The sequence below is a fragment of the Cavia porcellus genome, unplaced genomic scaffold, assembly GCF_034190915.1.
Source record: "Cavia porcellus strain 051 isolate PalLab524CR breed Dunkin Hartley unplaced genomic scaffold, mCavPor4.1 scaffold_24, whole genome shotgun sequence".
NCBI lineage: Eukaryota > Metazoa > Chordata > Mammalia > Rodentia > Caviidae > Cavia > Cavia porcellus.
In genome coordinates, this window is record NW_026947507.1 from 8,130,729 (window position 1) to 8,153,224 (window position 22,496).

Below are 22,496 nucleotides of genomic sequence, written 5' to 3' on the forward strand. Positions count from 1 at the left end.
GAATTTGAAACCAAGGGAAGAGGCTTAACTCAGTGCTAGAACACTTGCCTAGCATGCTGGAAGCCCTGAAAAACACAAACATTGGATACTGATTAAGTGCAAAGGAAGGAAATATGATACTGTATCAAGTAGCATCGTATCATTTATACCATGTAGTATAAATCTTTAAATTGTGAATCCTAGTTAGAGCAAATTAGTTACCAGTCAACAATAAGTGCTTAATTAAGTAATGCATTAAAATATAAAATATAAAATTTTTATCCCCATCAGTCTTAACAGCAATAATTAAGATAATCAAAGAATACTTTCAAATGCTGGCTCAAATGGATCTTCAAAATGTATTTAATGAGTGAAATAATGACTATGAAATTCAGAAAGGCTTTTAAAAAGAATTTTAAAAGGAAAACATCACTTACAATTTTCCTGATTGCAGAAGCATTTATTTGTTGTAGAAAAATTGAGGAATTCTGGAAAACATGAAGAAAATAAAAGTAATGCATAATTCTATCACCAGGGATAATTATCATTATAAATATTTTGTTAAACAGATGGTTCCCAGCTGATGGTTTGACATAGTCTTTTTCACTATCTGATACTGTGAAAGCAATATGCATTCAATAGAAACTGTGCTTTGAATTTGAATTTTAAACTTTTCCCTTGATAGCAACATTTAGTATGATGCTCTCTTGAAATGCAGGGCAGCAGCTGTGAGATGAATCCTCCTGTTAGTCACATAATTGTGAGGACTAACAATCAGCAGTCTATAATGTACTAACTTGCTGTGATACGGTGTTTGAGAGGTTAGATTTTTGATTTCTAATTTTTTATAGTGGGTTTATTGGAATGTAACCCTATCATTATAAGTCAAGGAACATCTTACCCATCTGCCTTTCTGTGCGTGCATGGGTAGGTGTGTAAATACAAAGAAAAAGGCTAGAAGAAATATCTCTCTATAATGCAAAGTTGAGATCACACTATATTGGTTTTCATCTCATTTTAAAAATTTAATATATCACAAAAATTTCCTTATTTTTTCAGTAGTAGTATGCTATTATTCTGTACATGATAAGTTAAATATTTTTCATTGAGGGAAATTACCATATTTGAAAACAGTTATACAGTTCAAAAGTGGCAAAAATATGGAAAAAATTTGTGTAAAATATTTATTTATTTTGTTTTGTCTGCTATCCTGAAGCAGTTGAGGTCTGAATGTAAACAAGAGATGAATTTAAAATGAAATAAAAGTGTTATAATCCATGAAATTGTTTAAAGTTGAATTTTTTTTGAAAGAAGTACACTTCAATTGTTTTATAATTTCTGTATGTGTATCAAAAATTGTTGGATTATCAGGTAAGAACAGATAATGCCTTACACTTAAACAGAGTTTAAATGATCAGACTTTTCTGTCTTCTGCTTTATAATAAAAATGACTATAAAAATCAGGAAATGTTTATTTTAGTTCCAATGATTCATCTAGAATAATACAGTATTTTTTATGTTTTCAAAACTTTGCAACTATTGATAAAATTGCATGCAATTTACATGGTACAAAAGTGTTGACAATAGATAAAAACTAGTTAATATGAATTTCTATTTTTTTCCTAATAGAATTAAGATTACGCTTAATCTCTGTTCTTAAAAGTCAGTATTCACAGTGTTCAAGATCCAGTGCACTGATATTTGAAGCTGTTAAACTGATCTACACTAAAAGGAATATGGAGAGGTTGAAAGATGGGGAGGAAACTATGGAAAAAAAGGAAGATAAGAGGCAATGCAAATTTACCAAACTTCTAACATTTAATAAGGTGATCTCATATATAACCATTTAATATTCAGAATTAATTTGCTCAGAAAATATTGTGCCCATTACATGAACAAATGGAATCAGTAAAATTGGTTTAGGTCAAATGGTTAAACATGGTTTGAAATGGGCATCTGACACAACTCTTTCCTTTAGATCAGTATGTCCTCTCACCAATCAGTATCTCAAGGCTTTTATTTTTTAATCTCTACTGTGTTTAGCATAATTTAAAATCTCTCCTGTGTTTAACATTTAATCATCTTTTTCCTTTGACAAAACTGTAATTCTACCACATTAAGTAATGTAAAGCAATGGTAACCAATATACCTTTCTGTTTTGCTGCAGCAATACTAAGCCTGAATTATCAGAGAAATTCTTTCTGATTTCAAATACATGAATTAAAAATTTGAAATTAAAAACAAAATCCAAAAGTTGAATTTTTGAAAAGCACATCAAGGACGTTGTAGGGGTTTTGCCAATTAAATTGTGTGTATGTATCCTTGTGAATAATTCATTTACTCCTGGTACATTGTTATTGTCCTTCAAGAGTTTCTTCATATTTAAAATTTTAATTGTTTTATCATATTTCTTTTATTCTGCATTCCTACATTCTACACACACACACTTGTACCCCTCTATTAGGTATATTTGCATCTGGATGGAGCCCCTGCTTATAATATATAAGTATACATTGTCTTTTTAAATTTTATTTTAAAGAGAAAAAATAAAAATAACAGATTTTCAAAACAGGTTAGTAGGACAATAATTACAATACTTAACCATTCTTTCTGGGTGCGATGGAATCTCAGTTATTTTAATTTGCATCTCTTAAATGAGCAGTGATGATGAACATTTTTCATGTATTTATTTTTCCATTTGTATTTCATTGCATATTGTTGTCTTTGTAGTAGTTATTCAGAGCACAAGATATAGGCATGATATCTTATCTAAACAATATTAGCATTAACCTTTCTTTTCAATGAACTAAGAAAAAACTAGTTGTATAACTATCTTAATCATCTTGTGTATACCTATATTTTTTCTTTTTCCCTTTCTATCTTTCCCCCATCATAGTTTGCATTTTCTTTTGAACAATTTCTTCCCAGTTCACAATATCTATTACACATTTTGGATTTTATTTACTTGTTCTGTTTCTCACATTAGTGAGACAACACACTGTTTACACATATGGGTCTGATTTATTTCACTTGTGAATATGGTTTTGATTGGCATCTATTTACTGCTTAGTACTCCATTATATATTTAAAAAACCCATATCTTTTTTTAATCTATTCCTCTGGTGATGGGCATTTGGGTTCTTTCCAAGATTTAGCTATTACAAATTGTGCCCCTATAAACATGGGTGGACACATATCACTGTTGTATGATGTTTTTAATTCTTCTGGGAAGATATCCAGAAGGAAAATGACTGTGTCAAATGAAGCCTCTAATCTTAGCTTTTTGAGGAATTTCTATACTGATTTTCACAGTGATCGCACCAGTTTACACCCCCACCAACAGTGAAGAAGAGTTCCTTTTCCCCCACAGCCACTCTAGCATTTGTTATTTGTTGATTTTTGAGGGTAGCCATTCTTTCCGGGGTGAGATGGAATCTCAATTATTTTAATTTGCATCTCTTAAATGATTAGTGATGCTGAACATTTTTTCACATATTTATTTTCCATTTGTATTTCTTCATCTGCTACATGCATATTCATCTCAGATAATCATTTTTGGAGTGGGTCTTTGAATTTGAGGCTCTGAAGATTTCAATTCTTTATATATTCTAGATTTGTCTTTTTTTGGTGAGACAACTGGCTATAATATTTTCCCATTCTGTGGGTTGTCTTTTCACTCTGCTGGTGATTTCTTTTATTGTGCAAAAGCTTTTTAATAAGGTGAGAACGCATTTGCTGATTCTTTGTAATATTTCCCTGAAAGTCGGTTTTGCTCAGAAGTTTCTGTCTACACCTATGTCTTCAAGATTTCTACCCAATTTCTCTTCCAGGAAATTCAGTGTTTTTATTTTAACATTTAGATCTTTGATCCATTTTGAGTTTAGTTTAGTGCATAAATAAAAGACATGGGATCTGATTTTTTAGGGTGCTGTAATTTTCACTGTGCAGATCATTTACATGCTTTGTTAGACTGATTCCTAAGTATTTCATTTTTTAGATGCTATTTCAAAGGGTGTGCCTTTCCTAATTTCTGTCTTTCTGAGTTTGTTGCTTGTGCACAGAAATGCTATAGATTTTTGAATGTTGACTTTGTATCCTGCTACACTGCTTAATTTGGATATTAAATCTACAAGTTTGTTGATGTTTTGGGGTTTTCTATGTAGAGTATCATATCATCTGCAAATAACAATAATTTAACTTTTTCTTGTCCTTTCCTATCCTTACTCCTTTTATTTCTTCCTCTTGCCTAATTTCTCTGGCTAGTATTTCTAGAACTGTACTGAATAGGAGTGGTAATAGCAGACTTCCTTGTCTTGTTCTGATTTTAGAGTGAAAACTTTCACTCTAAAAGCTGTTGGTTTGTCATAGATGGTTTTTAGAAAATTGAGTTAGAGACCATCTATTCCTATTTTCTGTAGGATTTTTTATCATGAATGGATGTTAGACTTCATCAAAGATTTTTACGCACCTATGAGATGAGCATGTGATTTTTTTGTCTTTGGCTCTGTTCATATGGTATATTGCATTCATTAATTTGTGTATGTTGAGCCATTCTGGAATTGAATCCTACTTGGTCATGACGTATAGTCTTATTGATAATTTGCTGCATTCTGTTTGCCAGTTTATTATCAAAGATTTTTCATCTAGGTTCATTAGGGAAGTTGTCCTGTAGTTTTCCTTTATGTTTGAGTTCTCTGACTTTGGAATCAAGATCATATTTGCTTCCATAAATCATTTTGGAAGTGCTGGTTTCCTTTTATTTTCTTTGAATAGTTTCAGCATTAGTGGCATTAGTTTTCTAAATTTCTTGTAGAATTCAACAGTGAGAACATAAGGGCCTGTATATACTGTTTTATATACTCTTCCTTTGTTGGTAAATTTGTAACTGCATTTTCAATTTCATTGGCTGATATTGGGTTATTTAGAATTTTTATATCTTATTAATTTAATTTTGGCAATTTGTGTCTAGAAATCTGCCCGTTTCTTCTGTTTCTATATTATTAGAATATATTCTACTAGCAGGTATTGATGATCTCCTGGATTTTTGTGGGATCTCTTGTGATTTCCTCCTTTTCATTTATACTTGCTTTAATCTGTATTTTTTCTTTTGTCTTTCTGATGAGGTTGGCTGGTGGCTGATAAATTTTATTTATTCTTTCAAAGAATCAACCTTTAAAAATTTGCATAAATTTGATTTTTTGTATTGTTTTCTTAGTCTCTATTGCATTAATTTGCTCTTTTTTTTGAGACGGGATCTCACTATGCAGTTCGGGCTGGCCTTGAGCTCACTTTGTAGCTCAGTCTGGTCTCAAACTCGCAACGATCCTCCTGCCTAAGCCTCCCCAGTGCTGGGATTACAGGTGTGAGCCACCATGCCCAGCTATTAATTTGTTTTTACCTTTATAATTTCCTCTCTCATACAGGTTTTGGTTCTGATTTTTTCTTCTTTTTCTAGAAATTTGAGGTTCAACATTAATGTATTTGAGCTTGATTTGTTTTCCTGATGTGTGGGTTCGTTGCTATAAATTTCACTTGTAGGACTGTTTTCATTGCATCCTATGAATTTCAGTGTTGTTTTGACATTGTGGTCTAATTGTGTATACTGTTTAATTTCATCTTTAATTTCCCCTGTGACCTATTGGTTGTACAGATAGATGTGGTTTAATTTCCATGTGTTAATGTAGTTTTTGTGATTTTCTTTGTCCTTGATTTCCAGTTTCATTGCATCATAGTAAGATAGTATGCATGGGGTGATTACAATTCTTCCACATTTATTTAAACATGTTTTATCAGTTAATAGATGGTCTATTTGGGGGAACATCCCATGTGAAGCTAAGAAGAATGTGTACTTCGATGCCTTGTAGTGAATCACTCTGTAGACATCCACCAGGTCTATTTGTTCACAGGCTTGGTTTAATTCTAATATTTCTTCATTGTTTTCTTTTGTCTAGTTGATCTATCTATCTGTGAGACTGGGTATTAAGGTCCACCAGTACAACTACGTTAGTGCTTATTCAGTTTTTCATGTTTGTTAATTGTTTTATGTATTTAGGTGAACCTGTTTTTTTTTTTTTTATTTAAGGAGAAAAAGAAAAAAACAGAAAAAGGGTACAAGTAATACAAGTAATACAAGTAATACAAGTAAAAAATTAAAAAAAAATAAACAGTAAGACATCACTAGTTAATAGATTACATATTCTCAGGTGAACTTGTTTGATGCATAAATATGTTTGATTGTTATCCTCTCTTCTTGGAGTTTTTCTCTTAGCAAGTATGTAGTGACCTTCTTTGTCTCTTGATTAGTTTTCGCTTAAAGTTTGCATTGTCTGCAAATAGCATAGCTACCCCCACTTTTTTCTGGGTTCTTGTTCATGGAGAAGTTTTTCATCCTTTGAGTTTTAGTCTATGAGGTTTTTTTGGGGGTTAAATGTGTTTCTCACATGCAGCATTCTGTTGGACCTTCTTTTTGATCCATTCTGCCCATTTGCTTCTTTTGAGACCATTTATGTTTATAGTTATAACTGATATGTATAGATTTTCTTTTTCACTTTGTTTTCCTGTTGTTCACTGTTTTCCTCCTGTGCTTAATTGCTTGCCATGCCTGGTGGCTACTTTATACTGGTGTTCATGTGCTTGTGATCTTTGTTATCCCTTTCTAACATGTCCTTCAGGGCATTCTGTGAGTTGGTTTGATGGTCAAAATTTTTCAGTTGTTCTTTGTCATGGAAATATCTTATTTATTCATCAGTTTTGAAAGATATTTTTGTGGATTACATGAGTCTGGGTTGAAGATTGGTTTTCTTTAGGGCTTGAAATATCTCATTTCATGATTTGAGGATTTGTGTTGAGAAGTCTGCTGTGAATCCGATGGACTTTCCTTTATATGTAACATATTTCTTTTTGTAGCTGTTTTTAAATTTTGTTTTTGTGTTGAATTTTGGGAGTCTTGATTATTATATGCCTTGGTGTAGATTTGTTTTAGTCATGGCTATTTAGAGTTCTATATGATTCATTTATTTGTATGTCATATTCTTTACCCATGTTTGGGAAGTTTTCTGTCATTATTTCTGTGAAGAGGTTTTTAATAGCTTTTCTGATGTCTGCAGCTTCATCACTGATTCCAATCAATCTTATGTTTTTCTTATTTGCTTCATCTTGCAGCTGCTGAATTGATTTTTCATGGTCTCTTATAATTTTTAAGATATCTTTCTTTTCCTGTTGCTAGTCATAGTCTTGTCTTTTAGATCTGATATTCTATTCTTACTTTTATTCAATCTATTGAATATACTTTCAGTGGAGTTTCTAATCTTCTACATTTTAGTTTAGATCTATTTCATTGATTTCATTTCTTGTCTATGTTTGTCATTCATGGTTTGCATCATTTTCCTGACCTCCTCTTTTTGTTTATCTGTGTCTGCTTTAATGTCTTTTGTTTTGATAGTCATTTCTTTTCGCACCATAAAGATTATTTTTTTAATGGCCTCTTCCAGCTGTGTTTTCACTTCTGCTGCTATTATTTCAGAGAGTTCCATTTGTTGGCTTCTTATTTCCTCTATCTCTTTGTCTTCTGGACTTGTCTTAGGTGGGCTGGACATTTGGGATTGCATTTTGATTCTTCATTTGGTCATTCTATATTTTATTTTGTTTTCTGTGTTGATGCTTGTAGACTTCTTATGTTAGCCTGTCGCTGATACCAGGGTTTTCCTAGGAGGTCTGTTCCTTGGATGTCTTCTAGATGCATGTGCTTCTTGGTCTTTATGTCTATCCCTAGAACCTACCTTCCCAATATATTAAGACTGAGGACTTGCTATTTATTTGACTTAGGGCCCATTCCTTTGCTTTTGGACTATGGTGATGGTAATGACCTCTTACAATTGCAGTGCTGTCACTTCTCTTGCCAATGGTGCTGTCCCAAGGTGACTGGAGGAAGGGAGCACCTGAATTCTCACTGCTCTCACCAGCCATGTTGTTCTGGGGCAATGGAATAAGAAGCAAATGCAAATTTAGAATCTTTTCATCAGCTGCACCGTCCTAGGATAATGGAGCAGGGAGGAGAGTGAATTCCGACTCCTCTAGGCAACTACATTGTCCCAGGACAATAGAGGAAGGGAAGAGTATAAAATCAAACTTTTGCCAGCTGTGCAGTAGAGGAACAATGGAAGAAAGTGGATTGTGAGCTCACACTCCTCTCACTGACACCACCATTCTGGGGCAGTGGAGGAAAGAGGAGGATGAACTCAGACTCCTCTCACTGGCCCTACTGTCTTGGGGTCCCTTTGTTATCAAAGTTTGTAGAACATTATTCAGAATACTGCATTGCATGAATATGCATTATTTAACTAGTCCCTTGTGTTTGAACCTAAAGGCTATTTTCAAATTCTAACAGTGCAACTTCCAACTAAGTATCAGTATAGAATTTTTTTTTTTTTTGGTTGGTACTGGGGATCGAATTCATGACCTCATGCCTACCAGGTAGGTGTTTGTGTCACTGAGCTATATCCTTAGCCTCCTAACTAAGTATCTATATATGTAAACCTTTGAGCATGTTTTTGTTTCCAGAAGAATTGCTACAGTCACTGGGCCAAAAGATATTATTTTTGAAGGTCCTAAATTTCCTGCACCATATTTCAATTAGCAGTGAATATGAGTGTATCCTATATTATTTTTATTTTTAGATACCAAACTTTAAAATTATAGGCTTTTGGGGGAAATTTAGGCACATACTGTATTTGGATTACGCAAATGTCAAGAGCACTGACCTTAGAGAATTTACATAACATAAAATTTGATGTCTGAATCTGGAAAAAATTTTCAGTTGAATTAGCATAAGTGTTACTTTATTGGTTGCAGTGTATAGTTACACAAACTGTCAAGACTGGCTTTGAAAGCTTCAAAGATCAAAGTCCCTCTAAAACATTTCTTATAGAGAATTTTTAAATCTCTGGTTGAAGACGTCTAGTGTTTGATGACTTCACAAGATAGCTTTTAATCTTCATGTATGTAGACTATACTTGTGCATCTTGCCCACTTTTATGTCTTTAAAAGTGATTGACAGTCTTCACAGAAAATGTATGATGTTGTTGATTTACATTTTCCACAAATTATGTGTGATGCATATTATCTATGTTCCATATTTTAAAATTTGCAATTAGCTAGGAACAATTCTAAAATAACTCAGCAAAATAGTGGTTCTATATAGAAGTCCATATAAAGCCATCTAACCATTTTATACATGACTGTGTCTTTGTTTCCTGGAATGATGAATTTGCTATTAAGGGCAAATTTCATTCCCTGAAATACAATCTATTTCTAATATATAGAAATCTTAGAAAATAGAGTGTGTTTGTGAGATTGGGTAATATGAGGATGTCCTGTTTGTTATTTGGTATTGACATAATATGTTTGGCTTACAAATTTGTGATTATTACATAAATATTGCTTCCTTTGAATCTCAAATAATCACATGGTTCAATATAGAACTTATTATTATTAAGTGGAAACTCATGTCTCCCTCACCCCCTTTATGGTACTGTGAATCAGACCTAGGGCCTTCCACATCCTTCTCAAGTGCTCTACTACTGAGCTACACCCCAACTTTACATCTCAATTTTAAAGATGAAGAGGTCAAATGTTTTCATGAAATTCATACAGATAATCAACTAGAACTAACTGTAGTACTTCTGATTCTACATTTTGTACTCTCACTCCTCTTAATTTAATTTAGTGTAATACATGGCCTATTGTGTATCACTTAACACTATAAAGTAGAAACCTAAGAGACTTATATATGTCTGATCCAAAGACCTATGGGTTAAAATAACCTTGCAGAAGACTCAGTGTCTTATTTAAGGAAAGAAGTCATGTATTGTGTCCTTACAACTAAAATAATTTTTTATGTTTGTATAAATATCTGCAGGAGAGAATAAAGGTAAAGTCTTTTTTGTTGCATTTGGTTGCTTGTCACACTTATCAGAGAGGAAACCTGAGATTTGGGAAACTGAAAACTGACAAGTGGCAAATGGTATATCAGTACTGGGCAACTTTATCACTGATACAGAAAGAATGGGCCAGTTGCAGAAGTCAAGGATGACCCCATTTCAGTCTGATTTTCAGTTCTTTGCAACTACCTGCTGTGTGACTCTAAGCTTTGACATCCAAGATGTAGAATAAAGAAAAATATAGAGTGCCTGAGTTTGATATTTCTTTAGCTCCATGAATAAGACTTTCAGAATGAATATAAAGGCCATATTGGAGGGGAAGCATCATGGCTTTCATTAGTACATGAATCATAATTTTATTTCAACCTATTTTCATGTGGGTACCCAAAGGTGAAATGAAGTTCTAATCAAAACAGTATCATGAAGTATAATCTAAAAAGGAATATATTTATAGGTTGATTTTTTAAAAAGTCAAGCATTTTGTTACTTTAAGAACAAAATTCTCTAACTGACAAGTTTCTTTTGTAATTCAGTGTGATATGTAAGATATGATTTTTTCATGGAGCTTCAAGCAGCCCCACTGCAAGACACTTAAAGTTCACATATGTAGTATGGAAATGGAGCCCAGAAAAATCTTTGAAGTTAGAAGTTGTGTAGGGCAGAGCTACTATTAACTTTCTTAGGCGCCAGTAAACATTCTTATCTACGTGGATGAATCCCTTCAACTCAATTAGCTTATTTATATATATTATCAACAAATATTTACTGAGTTCTTACTATGCATCAAGAACATTATTTGATCTCAGGCCTTTTCTAGTACTTGGCTGGCACAAGTGGAAAACAGTAATTACCAAATGAAAGAGAAACAGAGTCCTGGAAAGGAAATCCAGAGCAGTGGCCATGTGGGGCTGGAAAGAGAAACAAGAAGCCAATCATCCTTCCTGTGAGCCAGCAGCAGCCAGGCAGGGCCAGGAAGAAAAATAAGAACTCAATTTGTCCTTCCCATAAATCAGCAGTGGCCATGTGGGGCAGGAAGAGAAACAAGAGGTCAGTTTCCCATTCCTGTGAGCCGGCAGTGACGCTATGGGGTGGGAAGAGAGACAAGAAGCCAATTCAACTTTCCTGTGGACCAGCCAGCATGCGGGCTGGGGGACAAGAAGAGCCCCTCTCTCCCTGTAAGCAACTAGCTGATTTGGAGGATCACGGTCTGAGCTGATAGCAACTGAGGTACAAAAACAATTTAATCCTTGCATTGTTTGCACTATTATGCAGACATAAAGCCACTAATATGAGTATCTATTTAGAGGATAATAATATGCAATATAGAAACTATGGGGGATTTCCTTCTATCATGTTTTTGAAATCCAGTATTGTTCTTATTGGTTTTTTTCCATTTTATTGTTTTGCTTTCTTTAATGTTCTGTTTTGATTGGTTTTAATCTGTTCTGTTTTGTTTGATTTTATTATGTCTGATGGTATGGGCAGCAATTTTGAAGACAACGAGAGGCATTATGTTAGCCATTGTTGATTTTCTATTATCCCGTTTTGAAGTCCTATATCACTTTCTTTGTTTTGCTTTGATTTGCTTTATTTTTTTAATTTTGTCTTGTTTTATTCTCTTTAAAATAAAGTTTGAGAAGGATATCCAACAGATGATTCTATTAAACTATTTGCACACTGTCATGTTTTCAAGCTCATTGCCTCCCAGGAAAATTTCCAGTGAGCTTCAATTTTGGAGATTTGTCTCCAACTTAAGAGTCAAAGAAATTAGAGATTCAGATCTTATATATTTCAATGCTTGTTCATATTATTATTAGCTTTTGAAAGTGAGATACTATCAGAAGTATTAGATACTATGCCAGTAAAAACTGTTTATGGAGCTTATGTTTTGAACTGACGTCATCATTAATAAGATATACAACTTTTACAGATTAAAATAAATCAAATATAGACCATTTTTAATGTTGAAAATAGCATATATTACTTTGTGCATATTTATTTTATGTCTTGAAGATTGGGCCTAAATCTTTGTTGCATTCCAACCCCAAATCCTAAATCATTTTTTAATATTGGCTATGATACATGGTATTATTGTGATATCTACCTTTTCCCCACCCATTCTTCTACTACGGAGATTATTAGCACAACAGTAACTGGCTACATACCTTGGGGATGCATTGATGAATACTCTTTTTCTTTCCTTGGTATATGTGTCTCTGAAAGGCTAATCAGCTTAATACTTTAGTTAGTATTTAGAGTCTGAGTGATGGTCCTTCATTCACAATAAACTTTTCTGGCTATGAAAATTCTGTCGCCTAGTCTAGAGATTTGACTATGTTCACACAAGTAATGACAATGACAAATACAACATTTGTTATAACAGTACCTAATAGGTGGCCAATTTTTTGACATAGATTTAAAAAGTGATCCTTGTTTTATGGCTCTCATATTTTTTGGCTTTCATATGTTTATTTCTTTCCCCTCACCTCTAGCCTTACGTTTTAAAATGTTTTTTCCTTTATTGCCAGAAGCAGATTCTTTCCAAGTTAATTAACATAAAAGCAGACTGGCAGTCAAACTAACCATATACATATAAATATACAAAACACATAAAACAATTATATAAATCAAATTACACTTTTAAATACATTGTCTATGCTGCATTATAAAAGGCATTTTTTTCTCCTTATTGTCTACCTCTTATTTTGTACTTTATTAATATATTGTATTTCTCAAGTGGGAGAAATCATGCAATATTTAATTTTCTGTTTCTGAGATACATAACATTATGGTCTCAAGGTGCATCCACTTTCTGATAAATGACCCAAATTTGTCCTTCTTTATGGCAGAGTAATACTCCATTCTGTGTAAATACATATTCTTTATTCATTCATTGGTTGATAAGCATATAGGCTGCTTCCAAGATTAGCTCTGACCAATTGTGTTGCTACTAACATAAGTATGTGCTTATCATGTAATGACTGATTCTTTTGGGAAGATAGTTAGAAGGGGAATAGCTGGATCAATAGAATTTCTAGTTTTAATTTTTCTTAGGACAGACTGGGAATATAGCTTAGAGTCTTCATACTGATTTCCATTGTGATTGTACCAGTTTACATTTCTATTTCCCCTGCAGCTTCCCCAGATTTTATGTTTGATTTCTGGATCATGGCCATTCTCTTTGGAGTGAGATGGAATCCCAGTGTGGTTTTAATTTGTATTTCTTGAACAGTCAATTTGTTGATTGTTTTTCACCTGAGAAGTGTCTGTTAATTTCAGATGCCCATTTTTCATTGAGTCTTTTAATTTTGGAGTTCTATTTTTTGGTTTATTTTTTATATATTTTGGATATTAGTTCTTTGTCTGAGGAGTAGCTGGCAAAAACTTCCCATTCTTTAGATTATCTCTTGACTCTTGGTGGTTTTTTTAGCTGTGCAAAAGCCTTTTAATTTGATGTGATCTCATGTGCTGCTTCTTGGTATTACTTCTTGTGCAACAGGGTTCCATTTAGAAAGTTTTTGCCTATATCTGTGTCTTCAAGTATTTTACTGATTTATGTCTCCCAGCAGCTTTTTTTGTATTGTAATATTTGGATCTCTGATACACTGTGATTTTAATTTAGTGCATGGGAAGAGATATGGGATCTAGCTTCAGTCTGTGCATGTGGAAAACTAGTTTTGCCAGAACTATTTGTTAAAGAGGCTTTCTTTCTTCCAATGAAAGAATTTCCATTGAGTGTACTGAGTGTACCTGAAGTAGGTTCTCTATCCTCTATTCTGTTTCATTGACCCACAGGTCTGATTTTTTGTCAATAGCATGCTGTTTCTATCACTGTGGCTTTGCATTATAACTTGAGTTTGGGATTGTGATGCCCTCTGTCTTACACTTACTGCTTTTGCTGTTGTAGTTCTCTTTGGTCCCATATGAATTTTAGGGTTGCTTTCTCTGATTCCATGAAGAACGTTTAGATTGGGATTGAATTAAGTATACATAGTTTTGGAAGTATGGCCATTTTGACTATTCCCAGGAACAGGAGGTATTGTTTTATCTTCTGACATCCTCTTCAATCTCCTTTTCAGACTACTGCAGTTTTCATTGTAGAGATCTTTCACTTCCTTGGTTAGGTTGATTGTTAAGTATTTCATTATTTTTGGTGCTTTCATAAAACATACTGTTTCTCCAATTTTTCTCTCAATGAGTTCATTATTGGTATATGGAATGATACTGAATTTTGAGTGTTGCTTTGTATCCTGCCATGCTATTGAATTTGAATATCAGTTCTAGGAGTCTTTTGGTAGATTTTTGGGAAATCTTCTATGGAGAGGATCATGTCATTAGCAAATAATGATAATTTACCTTTTTTTTCCTGTCCATATCTCTTTTATTTCTTTCTCTTGTCTTATTGCTCTAGCTAATGATTCAAGATCTATGTTGAGCAGAAGTGGTGATAAAAGACATTCTTGTCTTGTTCTCAATTTTTTAGGGAAAGCTTTCAACTTCTCTCCATTTAGTATGATGTTGGTCATTGGTTTGCTATAGTTGCTACCCAGTTGGGGAGAAGAACCTCTATTTTTATTTTCTTCAGGATTTTTTAGAATCATGAATGGATGATGGATTTTGCAACATATTTTTTCTGCATCTATTGAGATGATCACGTGATTTTTGTTCTTGTTTCTGTTTATATGGTTCACTATATTTATTGACTTGTGTATGTTGAAACATCCCTGCATCTCAAAATGAATCCTACTTGGTAATGCTGTGTAATCTTTTTGATTATTTTTAGTATTTTGTTTGTCAGTATCCTACTAAGGATTTTTGCATCTATGTTCATTAAAGAGATTGGTTTATAGTTCTCTTTTTGATTTGGTCCTTGTCTGATTTTAGAATCAGGGTAATGCTTGTTTGTAGGAGTGACTTTGAGAGTACTGCTTCCCTTTTAATTTCTTTAAAGATTTTTGTGGAGTATTGGTATTAGGTCTTCTCTAAAGTTCTTGTAGAATTTAGCAGTGAATCCATTGGGGCATGGACTTTTCTCAGTTCCTAGCTTTTTAAAATTATTTCTTCAATTTAATTAACTGATACTGGATTATTCACTATTTCTACATCTTCTTGGTTCATTTTTGATAGTTTGTATGTATCTAGGAATCATTTTTTCTGAACTTTCCAATTTATTAGAATATATTTTCTCCAAGTATTTACCAATGATCTTCTGAGTTTTGGCAGAATTACTTGTTTTTTTTTTAAAATTTTATTTAAGGAGAAAAAAAAAGCAGAGAAGGGTACAAGTTATACAGATTTACAGAAAAAAATAAACAGTAGGAAATCACTAGTTAATGGATTACATTTTGTCATCTTAGAAATAATTATTCAAGTTACAAAATTAAAGCTTATAAAGTGGACATCCCAACAGTGAGACTGCAAACAGTTCTGTTCAATGATCCAACAAAACTCAGTGATATCATTTTCTATCTTATACACTTAAATATACATGCAGTTATGTCATTTAGAGCACTTTCTTTTCCTCTCTTTTGTACAATGACAATTACACATTTTGGGTTTTGTTGCTCCCACAGTTCTTACTACTTTTTTGGAAGAGAGTAGAACCAAATGTTACATAACAGAACAGTCAGTCAAATCAAAAGGGTGGACATAATAGATAATGTAAAAGCATAATACTAGGTGATCAACAATGGTTACCATAATGCCTCCCGCTATCTCTAATAGAATTGCCTATATCATCAGTTATAATAAAATTGAACAAAACAATAAACAACAAAACCGACAAAACCAAAACATTGGAGACATTATAGGTCTTCAAAAGTAGATAATAGTCAACCAGAATGGGCGTCATAATGAATCCCACTATCTTCACAGCTGTTGCCTAAACTTTCGAACCTGGTACTATCAAGCAAAACAGAATAGAGGGACATCAGTCAAAACAAGATGGTGAGAGTAATACAGGGCTTTAAATCAAGATAATGGAAAGTCAAAGTGGGTTACTATAATATATCCTGCTATTTTTTAAATTTATTTTTCCCTTAATTAAAAGGATAAAAATAAAAAAGTAAATAATAAAATGAAGATTGAGATAAAAGAGGGCATAACAGCAAAACAGCGCAGATCAAAACATAACCATTTAAGCAAAATAGTGTTTCACCACAAGATAATCCTGACATAAAAGTAGTTACCATATTGTCTCTTTCCTTGAAATCTTTGAGTATAACTTCATATACTGTAGCATCAAATATATCTAAACAATGTAAAACCATTTAAGAGAATGACAGTATTACAGGGTATTTAGAATCAACTAACAGAAAATGAACAATGGTTTCTGTGTAATCTCCTTGTCTATAAAAGTTTTTGCATATACTGTCATACATAATAAAATCCAATAAGATACAACCTGTTTGGACCAATGGAGACAGAAAAACAAAAGCTTGATGAGACTTCAAAACAAGATGATACTAAATCAGTATTACCTATTAAGACGTCATTTTCTCCAAAATAGCTGTTCCTATCATCCAATCTTCTCTGCCTCACTTCTGTTGAGCTCTTTTTCTGTCATTAGTTGTCAGTTTGTCTTCTTCATTTTGTTTTCTGCTCCATTCATTGTGGGCTCTCTGCCACTATTTCTGGATTCTTCGTATTTTATTTTTTTAGAATATCCTGCAGTTATCTCTGTAGAGTTGAATTGGTGGTTGCATATTCCCCTAGTTCCTCTTTATCCTGGAAGCACTTTGTTTTTCCATCAATTTCTAGGGATAGTTGTGCAGGATATATCAATGTTGGCTGGAGATTATTATCTTTCAAAGCTTGAATTATTTCCCCCCACGCTCTTCGTGATTTGATGGTTTGTGCAGCGAAATCTGCTGTAACTCTGATGGGTGTTCCCTTGTAAGTGATCTGTTTCTTGTCTCTGATGGCTTTTAATATTTTGTTCTTGTATTGAATTTCTGGAATTTTAATTATTATATGCCTGGGTGTTGCTCTGTTTGGGTTGTAGGTGACTGGGGTCCTGTATGCTTCATACAACTGAGTATCTTTTTTTTTTTTTTTTTTTTAATTTTTATTTAAGGAGAAAAGAAAAGAAAGAAAAAAAAACAGTGAAGGGGTACAAGTTATACAGATTTACAGAATAAAAAAATGCGCAGTAGGAAATCACTAGTTAATGGATTACATATTGCCATCTTAGGAATAATTGTTTAAGTCACAAAATTAAAGCTTGTAGAGTGGACATTCCAACAATGATACTGCAAACAGTTCTGTTCAATGATCCAATAAAACTCTGTGCTATCATTTTCTATCTTATACATTTAAATATACATGCAGTTATATAGTTTAGAGCACTTTCTTTTCCTCTCTTTTGTACAGTGACTATTACACATTTTGGGTTTCATTGCTCCCACGGTTCTTGTTGCTTTTTTGGAAGAGAGTAAAACCAAATGTGACATAACAGAACAGAATCGGTCAAGTCAAAAGGGTGGACATAATAGATAATATAAAAACATAATACAAGGTGATCAACAATGGTTACCATAATGCCTCCCGCTATTTCTAATAGAATTGCCTATATCATTGGTTGTAATACAATTGAACAAAACCATAAAGAATAAAACCGACAAAACCAAAACATTGGAGATATTGTAGGTCTTCAAAAGTAGATAAAAGTCAACGAGAATGGGCGTTATAATGAATCTCATTATCTTCTCAGCTGATGCCTAAACTTTCGAACCTGATACTATCCAGCAAAACAGAATATAGGAACCTCAGTCAAAAACAAGATGGTGAGAGTAATACAGGGCTTCAAATCGAGATAATAGAAAGTCAAAGTGGGTTACTATATTATATCCTGCTATATTTTTCCCTTTAATTAAATGGATAAAAATAAAAAAAGTAAATAATGGAGTGGAGATTGAGAAAAAGGAGGGCATAACAGCGAAACAGGGCAGATCAAAACATAACCATTTAAGCAGAACAGTGTTTCACCACCAGCTAATCCTGACCCCAAAATAGTTACCATATTGACTCCCTCCCTGAAGTCCTTGAGTACAACTTCTTATACTGTAGCATTAAGTATATCAAAACAATGTAAATCCATTTAAGAGAATGACAGCATTATAGAGTATTTAGAATCGACTAACAGAAAATGAACAACGGTCTCTGTATAATCTCCTTGTCTTTAAAAGGTTTTTTCTTATACTATCGTACATAACAAAATCCAATAAGATACAACCTGTTTAGACCATTGGAGACAGAAGAACAAAAGCTAGATGAAACTTCAAAACAAGATGGTACTAAATCAGCATTACCTATTAAGATGTCATTTTCTCCAAAAAAAGCTGTTCCTATCATCCAATCTTCTGTCTCATTTCTGTTGAGCTCTTTTTCTGTCAGTAGCTGTCAGTTTGTCTTCTTCATTTTGTTCTCTGCTCCATTCGTTGTGGCCTCCCCGCCCCTATTTCTGGGTTCTTTGTATTTTTCTTTTTTTAGAATATCCTGCAATACTTTCTGTAGGGTTGAATTGGTGGTTGCAAATTCCCCCAGTTCCTCTTTATCCTGGAAGCACCTCATTTTTCCATCAATTTCCAGGGACAGTTGTGCAGGATATCTCAATCTTGGCTGTAGATTATTATCTTTCAAAGCTTGAATTATTTCTCCCCATGCTCTTCGTGATTTGATGGTTTGTGAAGAGAAATCTGCTGTAATTCTGATGGGTCTTCCCTTGTAAGTGATCTGTTTCTTGTCTCTTACAGCTTTTAATATTCTGTTCTTGTATTGAATTTCTGGAATTTTTATTATTATATGCCTGGGTGTTTCTCTGTTAGGGTTGTAGGTAGCTGGGGTCCTGTATGCCTCATACATCTGAGCATCTTTACCTTTTGCTAAATTAGGAAAATTCTCCTGGATTATTTCTGTGAGTAGCTTTTGTAGTTCACTTGTTTGTGTCCCTACTTCTTCTTTTATGTTCTTAATCCTTAAGTTATGGCTCCTCTTATCATCTTCTTGTCTTTGTATTATTGCTGTGTGTTTCTTTGTTATTTTTAAGAAGTTTTTCATTTCATTCTCCCATGTTTCAAGTCTGCCCTCCAATTCAGATAGTCTGTCCTTAGTTTCTTTCAAGCTGTTATGCCAGTCTTGGGTAGACTTCTTAATTTCTTGATAGTCCCTTTGCACTTGCTTCACATACTCAATGCTTTCTCTGTTTTCTCCATCAAGCAATTCTCCCCTCTTTTTCTGTTCTTCCATTCCACCATCTGCTTTTTCCTGGGTGGTGCTTAGCATTTCTCTAACTATTCTGCATACTTCTAGCTTCAGGTCATTGATAACTTCATTCCTGAATTGGTCTATGAGGCTCTCTAGATGGCGCTTAATGTATATTGGTGCAGTGTCCACTATTGCCTGATTCTCAGGATTGGGGGTCGAGGAGCCTTTTTTGTTGCTTCCCTTCCCCATATTTTCTGTTCCTTATAAAATGTAATCTTACACAGGAGGCCCGGCTTCCCTGCCTGTCAGCCACAGCTTGATCAAATTGCGCTGGCTAGTTGTTCCCGCTCACCGCTGCGCCCCAGGGAGTTGCGGAGGAGGCAGCCTACGCGGGAGTCGGTCGCTCCTCCGGGCCACCGTCAGGCTCTGGGATCTGGGTTAGGCCAGCCTAGGGAGTCCGCGAGCAGCGTCCCTCCGGCCAGGCACCTTTCACCAATCCCGTCCGAGAGGGAAATGTGTGGCTGCAGTTGCCACCGCGCCCTGCTCTTACAGGACTGCCCGCGCCCAGAAAAAACCTCCGCTGGAGTCAAACTGCGGTAGGGAGTCAGTTCCTCGCTCACCTCGCCACCAGTCAGCCTTCCTCCCTATCCGTCGCGTTTCCGACTCCGTTCAGAGACTCCCGTTCCCAGAGCTCGGCAGTCGCGTCTCTCCTTGCCGAGCCGCTGTGGAAGTAGCCGGCCGCCGGGCGGCGGGAAATCCAAACCGTGGTTTCCAATGGCGCGGAGTCGAGCCTCCACACCGAGATTTTTCTGTTCCTATTTTAGCGCCAGGACTGTATTCCAAGTTGGATTCTCTCAGCCCAGTTCGTTCCTGAGTCAGCAGAGCATATCTCTACTGGTTCGTATCTCCTTAGTCCGCATCATTCCTGGCCTCTGAGCCGAGCCTTTAGAGAGCGTTCAGTAGTTGCTGTTGTCTGTCCGCCATGTTCTCTCAGTCCCAACTGAGTATCTTTACTTTTTGCTAACTTAGGGAAATTCTCTTGGATTATTTCTGTGAGTAGCTTTTGTAGTTCATTTGTTTGTGTCCCTACTTCTTCTTTTATGTTCTTAATTCTTAAGTTATGGATCCTCTTATCATCTTCTAGTTTTTGTATTATTGCTGTTTGTTTCTTTGTTACTTTTAAGAAGTTTTTCATTTCATGCTCCCATATTACAAATCTGCCCTCCAGTTCAGATAGTCTGTCCTTAGATTCTTTCAAGCTGTTACGCCATTTTTCGATAGAGTTTTTAGTTTCCTGGTAGTCTCTTTGAAACTGCTTCATGTATTCTATGCTTTCTCTATTTTCTCCATCAAACAATTTTCCCCTCTTTTTCTGTTCTTCCATTCCACCATCTGTTTTTTCTTGGGCGGTGCTTAGCATTTCTCTAACTATTCTGCTTATTTCTAGCTTCAGGTCATTAATAACTTTATTCCTGAACTCGGATATGAGGCTCTGGAGATAGAGCTTTATGTCTATTGGCGCGGTGTCTGCTATTGCCTGTTTCTCAGGATTGTGGGCCGAAGGGCCTTTCTTGTTGCTCCCTCTTCCCATATTCTTTGTTCCTTATATATGCAAGCTTATATAGGAGGCGCAACTTCCTTCCTTGTCAGCCACAGTCTGATTGAATTGCGCTGGCTAGGTGTTCCCGCCCACCGCAGCACACCAGGAAGTTGCAGACCAGGCAGCCTATGTGGGGCCAGCCCCTCCAGGTCACCCTCAGGTGCTGGGATCTGGGTTGTGCTAGCCTACTGGGTCTTAGCCAGCAGCATCACGTAGGCTAAGCACTTCTCACCAATCCCACTTGAGAGGGGGATACGTGGCTGAAGTCACTGCAGCGCCCTGTTCCCGCAAGTGTGCCCAGTCCCAGAATGTCATCTGTTGGAGTCTCCTAAACTGTGGAAGAGTCTCAGTTTCTCTCACTCACCTCACCACAAGTCAATGCACAGCTCCCCGCCTGTCCTGCTTTCAACACCGTTCACCGATTCCCATTCTCAGAGCTTCTGCGCATCTCTCTCCCTGCCAAGTACATGTAGATGTAGATGCAGCCGCTGCGCGGCAGGAAACCCAAATCGCGGCTTCCAATGCCACGGGCTCCACCTTCCACACTGAGGCTTTTCTGTTCCTGTTATAGCACCAGGATTGCATTCCAAGTTGGTTTCTCTCAGCCCAGTTCGTTCTTGGATCAGCAAGGCATATCTCCACTTGCTTATGATTCCTTACTCCGCACCATTCCTGAATTCTAAGCTGGGTCTTTCAGAGAGCCTCCATAGCTGCTGCTATCTGTCTGCCATGTTCTCCCGGAAGTCGGCAGAATTACTTGTGGTTTTGCCTTTTTCATTTATAATTGCATTGGTTTGGGTCTTTTCTTTCATTATTTTTGTAAGATTGGCTAAGAATTTGTCTATTTTGTTTATTCTTTCGAAGAGTCAACTCTTTTAATTGATTATTTGTATTTTTTAAGTCTGAGTCTCATGAATTTCTGCTCTGATCTTCATAATTTCTTTCTTATGGTAGCTTTGAGTTTGGATTTTTCTTCTTTGTCTAGGACCTTGAGGTGTATCATTAGATTATTTAATTGAGCTTGCACTTTTTTCTGATGTGGGAATTCACTGCTATAAACTTCCTTGTCATGACTGGTGTTATTGTGTTCCATAGTTTGTGCTGTCATATTGGCACCATTGTTTGCTTATAGGAGCTATGTAGTTACTTCCTTAATTTCATATGGGATCTGTTGATTAATCAAGAGGGTATTGTTTAATTTCCACATATTTACATAGTTTCATTGTTTCTTTTGCCATTATTTGAGATTCATTATACTATGATCTGATAATATGCATGGGATAATTTAATTTTCTATTCATTTTCTTAAGTATACTCTATGGACTAGTGTGTAGTCTATTTTGGAGAAAGCCTTATGTGCTTCTGAGAGAAATGTATATTCTGTTACATGCTTTCTACAAACCTATTAAGTTTATTTGTTTGAAGGTTTGGTTCAACTCGGGTATTTCTTTGTCAATTTTTTATTTAGTTGATCTGTGCACTTGTGACAGTGGTATATGGGTGTTCCTATTATAATTGTATAGGTATTTAACTGATTTTATACCCTTTTTATGTTTGTAGTGTTTGGTTTATGAAGTTAGGCATTCTAGTATTTGGTGCATGTATGTTAATAATTGTTATCTCTTTCTGTTGAATGCTTCTCTTACCTAATATTTAGTGACCTTATTTATCTCTTCTGATCAATTTTGGCTTGAGATCAATTTGGTTGAAATCAAGATAGCTAACTCTGCTTTCCTGTTTCATAGAACACTATTTTCCATCCCTTATTTTTAATT